Source organism: Eptatretus burgeri, chromosome 1 (genome assembly GCF_056783735.1).
Source record: "Eptatretus burgeri isolate ZD-2024b chromosome 1, Ebu_testis_v1, whole genome shotgun sequence".
NCBI lineage: Eukaryota > Metazoa > Chordata > Myxini > Myxiniformes > Myxinidae > Eptatretus > Eptatretus burgeri.
In genome coordinates this window covers 85478831-85485384 of record NC_140961.1, presented here as the reverse complement: position 1 = coordinate 85485384, position 6554 = coordinate 85478831, and the positions used below count along the sequence as shown (strand labels likewise).

At 33.8% G+C, this 6554-nt stretch overlaps 1 long non-coding RNA gene across 1 annotated transcript; it reads left to right on the top strand.

Moving 5' to 3' along the window:
* Positions 1 to 1081: 1081 nt before the first annotated feature.
* On the top strand, positions 1082 to 2551 carry LOC147034891 (uncharacterized). Its single transcript, XR_015060685.1, has 3 exons — positions 1082 to 1336; positions 1434 to 1598; positions 1696 to 2551. It is a non-coding gene; the product is annotated as an uncharacterized LOC147034891 (long non-coding RNA).
* The last annotated feature ends 4003 nt before the right edge of the window (positions 2552 to 6554 follow it).

The window sequence follows — 6554 nt, the reverse complement described above, 5'->3', positions numbered from 1 at the left end:
TGGACACATACCGATGCTCGGAGTCTATTTGCCTGAGAAAGCCTGCTGTAAAGCAGGTGAAATGTTGCCTGAGACCCAGTCTGCTCTTGCTTATAGCTCAAACCAGCAGAGTAGATCTAGTTTACTTTTGGTTAGAAGGACCTTCTTTAACAATGTATAATCCCAAACGCCCCAATCTTATACCATACTGTGTATATATATATATATATATATATATATATATATATATATATATATATATATATATATATATATATATATATATATATATATATATATATATATATATATATATAAGTAGGGTAAGAATACTGATTCTGGCTCACTTTTCCCCATGTAAATGAATGGGGGATTTTCAGCGATTTATATTTTTTTTCCTTAAAAATAAATCCCCTTTTTATCCCAAGGTATATTTATTTGTCTCCCCTTTTAACTTGGAGGTTGAACCTCATTGAATTGAACACCTGAGGGTTGAACAGCTCACTCATTGAACCTATAAAGATTTGTTCATTCTCAAATTCCTTCAATAGTTTAATTTTCTTTGCACAATAATCCCCATCTAAAATATTGACAAACAAAACATTTGAATCTTTATATTTTTTAAGATATCCCATTTGTGTCATTACGAAATGATAAACTTCTCTTAATGCTCTTGTTTGACCACCTCCTGAGCCACAGGTTATTTTTTGTTAAGCCCCGCCCACTTTTCTTTAAGCCCCGCCCACTTTTGTTAAGCCCCGCCCACTTTTCATAAGGTAATTTTTCTAAGCCACGCCCACTTTTCCTAAGCTCCGCCCACTTTTGCTAAGCTCCGCCCACTTTTCATAAGGTATTTTTTCTAAGCCACGCCCACTTTTCCTAAGCTCCGCCCACTTTTGCTAAGCTCCGCCCACTTTTCATAAGGTATTTTTTTCTAAGCCACGCCCACTTTTCCTAAGCCCCGCCCACTTTTGCTAAGCTCCGCCCACTTTTCATAAGGTATTTTTTCTAAGCCACGCCCACTTTCCCTAAGCTCCGCCTACTTTTTGCTAAGCCCCGCCCACTCTTACATCATTTTCCAGTTCATCTCTGACTCACAAAGAATTCACTAGAAAATTACAGGATGTTATGGTTTTGAAAAATTTCCCAATGAAGGCTTGCCTAGGCTTGCCCAGAGAATTTCCAAAGGAAACCACACCCACCAGTCTTTCTCTATAAAAGCTTCAAACCCAGGCTCCATTTTAAACATTTGTTCTTGCTGGCAATGGTGTTCTGTGTGCTTGTCTCAAACTCTCTGTCTTCTATGGAACTAAACCTTCAAGTTGATGAACTGGATTCAAACCTCTTATCTATTGAGGTAAGATTTTTTATTTTCCTATTTTCAAACTTTGATTGAAGCATACTCATTTAATAATTAAATAACTTAATTAATACATTATTATTTTCTCTCACAGGAAATTGTATCTGAAAATACTGCTTTTGCTACAACTTGGGGGGAAATTGTTGGCTTGGTTGAAGACCTTGAGTGGGATGACTTTGGTGTTCCTTGGAACTCTCTGTCTTCTATGGAACTAAACCTTCAAGTTGATGAACTGGATTCAAACCTCTTATCTATTGAGGTAAGATTTTTTATTTTCCTATTTTCAAACTTTGATTGAAGCATACTCATTTAATAATTAAATAACTTAATTAATACATTATTATTTTCTCTCACAGGAAATTGTGTATGAAATACGAAATGAAAATACTGCTTTTGCTACAACTTGGGGCGAAATTGTTGGCTTGGTTGAAGACCTTATGAGCGACCAAGACCCACAGAACGAGTTCGTCCTTGATGACCCAACCAAAGAGTTATACCTTGGAGACCAGCAAAATCCTGAAAAGAGTTTTACAGCAATAGTACTCATTGTGAGTTATCAAGACAATACCCACTGAACAAGTTATACCTTGATGAGCCAGAATACAAGTTTTACCTTGGAGACTCACAAATTTTGAAAAATCAGTAAATGAGTTCTGCCTTGATGGTTTAAATAACTACCTTGGAGACTCAGGAAAAGGGTTCTGCCAAGATGGTTCTAAATATGGGGCCTACCTTGGAGACTCACAAATTTTGAAAAAATCAGTAAATGAGTTCTGCCTTGATGGTTTAAATAACTACCTTGGAGACTCAGGAAAAGGGTTCTGCCAAGATGGTTCTAAATATGGGGCCTACCTTGGAGACTCACAAATTTTGAAAAAATCAGTAAATGAGTTATCCTTAAGAGACTTTGTAAGTTGGTTTTACTTTGAATACTTGAAATGTGGGTTCTGGATTGATAACTCACAATGTGATACATATCTTGGAAACTCAACGGGAATGTGGTTATACCTTGAAGACTTGGAAAGTTGGGTTTATGTTGGACACTTGAAACTTTTTGGGGGCTTTTATTTATTTATTTATTTATTTATTATTATTATTATTTTATTTATTTATATTTTGGAGACTTTTGGAGTTGCTATCACTCTTTGGTATCTAAACCTATCGATGTAGTTCTTTGTCGGATGGTGCTTGATGGGAGCAAGATCAAGAAAGTTCTGGGAAGAAAGTGCAGGCTTACTCCCCTCTCTACGTCATCAAACCTGAAAGCCTTAAAAGACAGAATTGGAAGAAGAAAAAAAAAAAACGTAAAAATATATATATATAGGTGGAAATCTCATTTTGAAAAAGACATTGTGTTGGGCGAGGATTGAGTTAGGGTTGAGATTTTGAATGTGAGGGTTGGGGTTGAGATTTTGAATGTGAGGGTTGGGACACACACACATACACATCAACAAACAAAAGTTAAGCCTTGACTATTCAGTTGAGGATTCTGTGTTTGGGGTTCACAGATCTAAGAACGTCCCCCTTGACACACATTATATACTGTTATACACCTCGGACTTAGCCCTCGAGTGTCCACAACGGTGTATAGTAGGAGGGAGTGAAGCGCCAACCTATTGCTCCCATTACACACACACACACACAAACAAAAGTTAAGCCTTGACTATTCAGTTGAGGATTCTGTGTTTGGGGTTCACAGATCTAAGAACGTCCCCCTTGACACACATTATATACTGTAATACACCTCGGACTTGTCCCTCTAGTGTCCACAAAGGTGTATTATATGCTTAGTTTTGTCTTTTGTAATTCCTGTGAATAAAATGAACCTAAAATCTCTTCCCCTTCCAAATCATATATTTTATAAGTCCAAGGAACTGTATCTATTACATCAACAATTTTAAAAAGTTCTTTCGTCCATCGTTCAGTAAAACCCTTTTCAAAATGAGATTTCCACCTATATATTCTTACGATATCACCAACTTTGAACTTAGGTTTTCTGACATTAATCTCTTTTTCATATTTTAATTTTTATAAATGTTTCTGATGGCTTCATATTCGTTGATGTGTGAATCGTGTCATTATACTTATCCACAATATCCTGAATAAAAGATGACCATTGTTGTGAACCGAGTTGTGTGAATTTTTTTATATAGTCTCTCTCTTTTAAGGTACGATTAAAACGTTCAACAACAACTGCCTTCCCTTCATTAAAGGTACTGTATAATGTAATACTGTTATTTTTTAGAAAATTCATAAATGTCTTGTTATAAAACTCTCTACCCTCATCAGTCCACAATTTCTTAGGTTTTCTCTTACTTTTATTAAATATCTGTTGAAAAGCTAACATAAGAGTATTACCTGTTTTGTTTTTTAAAGGGACAACCCACGCATATCTACTCCTCAAATCAATAACGGTTAAAGCATACTTGTACCCCTTATCATTATTGAGTTCAATCAAATCAGCAGACCAGATATAATCAACTTCCTTGGAATAAACTTTCCTTCTCTGAAACTTTGTGAATATTGGTTTATGTAATTCATCAGCTAATTGCTCTTCAGTCTTAATGGCATCATTAGAGCCTATAAGTTTTTTGAATTTCCAAGTCCAAGTTTCAATTTAGCACTAATCATCTTCTTCACGATGAACCTATCAACTTTTCTCTCAAGGTTGGATTTTGTATCAGAGACAAATTATATAACATTTCTCTATCGGCTTCATGCTTTTCTTCCAACGTTGTGGTATTCCCATAATCAATATCGTGTCTCATGCACACTTCATCAACTCTATTGATTGGTTTACTCCAGGATTTAGGATTGTCTGCCTCATCTAATCTTTTATCCAAGTTTGTGCCTGGACCACAGAAAGAATACCCTGGAAGATGTAATTCCCCTGGTATTCCAGTAGTTGTAAATTTACTTCCTGATAAAAACTTTTGTATATCTCCTCCGAGTTTGTGTTTGGAGATAAATTGATTTTTTTGAACCACACACCGAACATATACCTTTTTGTATAACCCTGTTATTTTTACTTTTAATATATGAAATATTTTTAGTATTAGTTTTCTTTTTACATTTGAGACAATAACTCATTTATTTATGAGAAAAATTTCTGCAGAGTGCAAAAACCTTTTTAGTTTCCAACATGCACATTTGAATCTTAATTTTTAAAACATAAAGAATCCTTAGAAATGCCTTCACTCTCTCCTCCATTTATTTAAGAAAAAACTTGAATTAAAATACATGTCTTCTCGATGTCGATAGTCTTGTCGAAAGTATTGCAAATAGACTTTTTAATTCTTTGTATTCCTCCCTGGTGAGATAAGTTAATTTCTTTAATACCTCTATTCTTTTTGAATCTCACTGGTTTCCATATTTTGATATTTATTCATTCTCTCTCTTTCCTCCCTCTCTCTCTTCTCTCTTTCCTCCTTCTCTCTCTCCTCCTCCTCCTTTTCCTCCTCTTCCCTCTCTTCTTCAACTCCTTCCTCATCCCTTACTATACTTGAATCGTTTACACCCCATAGAATATTATACATATATTCATCAGGATTTCTTGTTATTCCTGTATCCAAAATAATTTTTTTTACAACAGGATACCAATAAAATTTCTTTTGAATTTCTAAAAGAGCCTTACCTTTTCTTAACCTTATAATTTTTTCATTATTTAACATTCTAATTAAATCTAAAGTTGTTGGTTTATCAACATCAGCATAATGCCAATCTTTTATTGAAAATACCTCATTCTTATGTTGTAGAACATATTTATTAAAATACCGAATACCCTTTTCTTGAAGGTATGCTTGAACACAGAAATGATAATTTTCTTGAAGCCTTCTTGCTGTCATTTATGTATTAGAAATATATGTTAGAATAATATTATGACACGAAACACCTCCCCATCTTCCCATAGTTAAATCATTTTGTATTTCCTTACTTATTATATATAATCCTCTTTTTCTGTTTTCATGAGATAAACAAGGGCAAAACCATTATTATATTTACCCTTATTAAATTCTTTTATTTGTTGTTTACTAATCGTGGCTCCACAAAACTCATTCTCGATACCAAGTGGATAATATTCTTCCTTACGAGACTGATTTAATTGTTCCAGGTCTTCGAGGTTAATTTTAAATGACCAATTATACCCTAAATCATTCATATCATACCCCCATTGTTCTATTCTCATACAAACGATACGCCCTTCTTTATAAAAATTTATTTTAATTCGAACTGTGAATTCTGTATGACCTGGAGATAATATCAACACTTCTGTATCTTTAGAATACACAGCCGTTTATTTAAGTATATATATTGTGATAAATCGCTTAATCTCACCAAGTCATTTGCGTCAGTCGGGCTTGGATAATTTTTAATTTATAAGCATTTTTCATGTTAATATTTTTGTTTATATTATATTTATGTCGTTCAGCCTGTGCCTTTGTGTAATAATTTGATAAATCAATATCCAGTTCTTGAGATACACCAAAGATAGAACCATCTTTACCAACATAAGTCATTTATATTAGATTAAAAATAATATCATAAAATTTTTTATTTTTGTTGAGTTGAAATAACACATATAGACATAATTGACCACAACACTTGGAATTTAATTCTTGGACTTGAAATGTTTGATAAACACCATTCTGTAAGAATTTTATGACTTCAACAGGTGGTGGAAGACCAAAACTATCAAAATAATATTTGTCTTGACTATTAAAAATACAAACCCAATGAGAACCGTTCCCATCATTATCTTCTAAGTTCATAATAATATTCTTTGTATGTTTCGACACATTTGTTAATTCATCTCTCATACAAATAACCACATTATGAATTTTAATTTCTTACAATATTTGGCAAGTTGTAAATTTGATGTTGTATTCTTTCCAAATTCTTTCAACCACTCATCAATGCTCATTTATTTATTAGAAAGATATAATCCATTACCTCTTTTCGTTAATTTTACACCTGCTTGTGCTATAGAAGAAAGCATATCTCCAACTAACAATCTCGCTTTATCAGGCAGACCTTCAAGTTTTTCAGCAAAATCTACAATTACACCACTTCCACTAATTTGTTTCTCCAACTCTTTGTTATGTCTTTCCAATTCTTTTTGAGCCTGGAGTTGAGCCTTCCTTTCGTTGGCAGTTTTGACCGCTGTTGAAATACCACCCGTCAATGCTCCAACCGCACTTAAACCAGCAAATAAAGG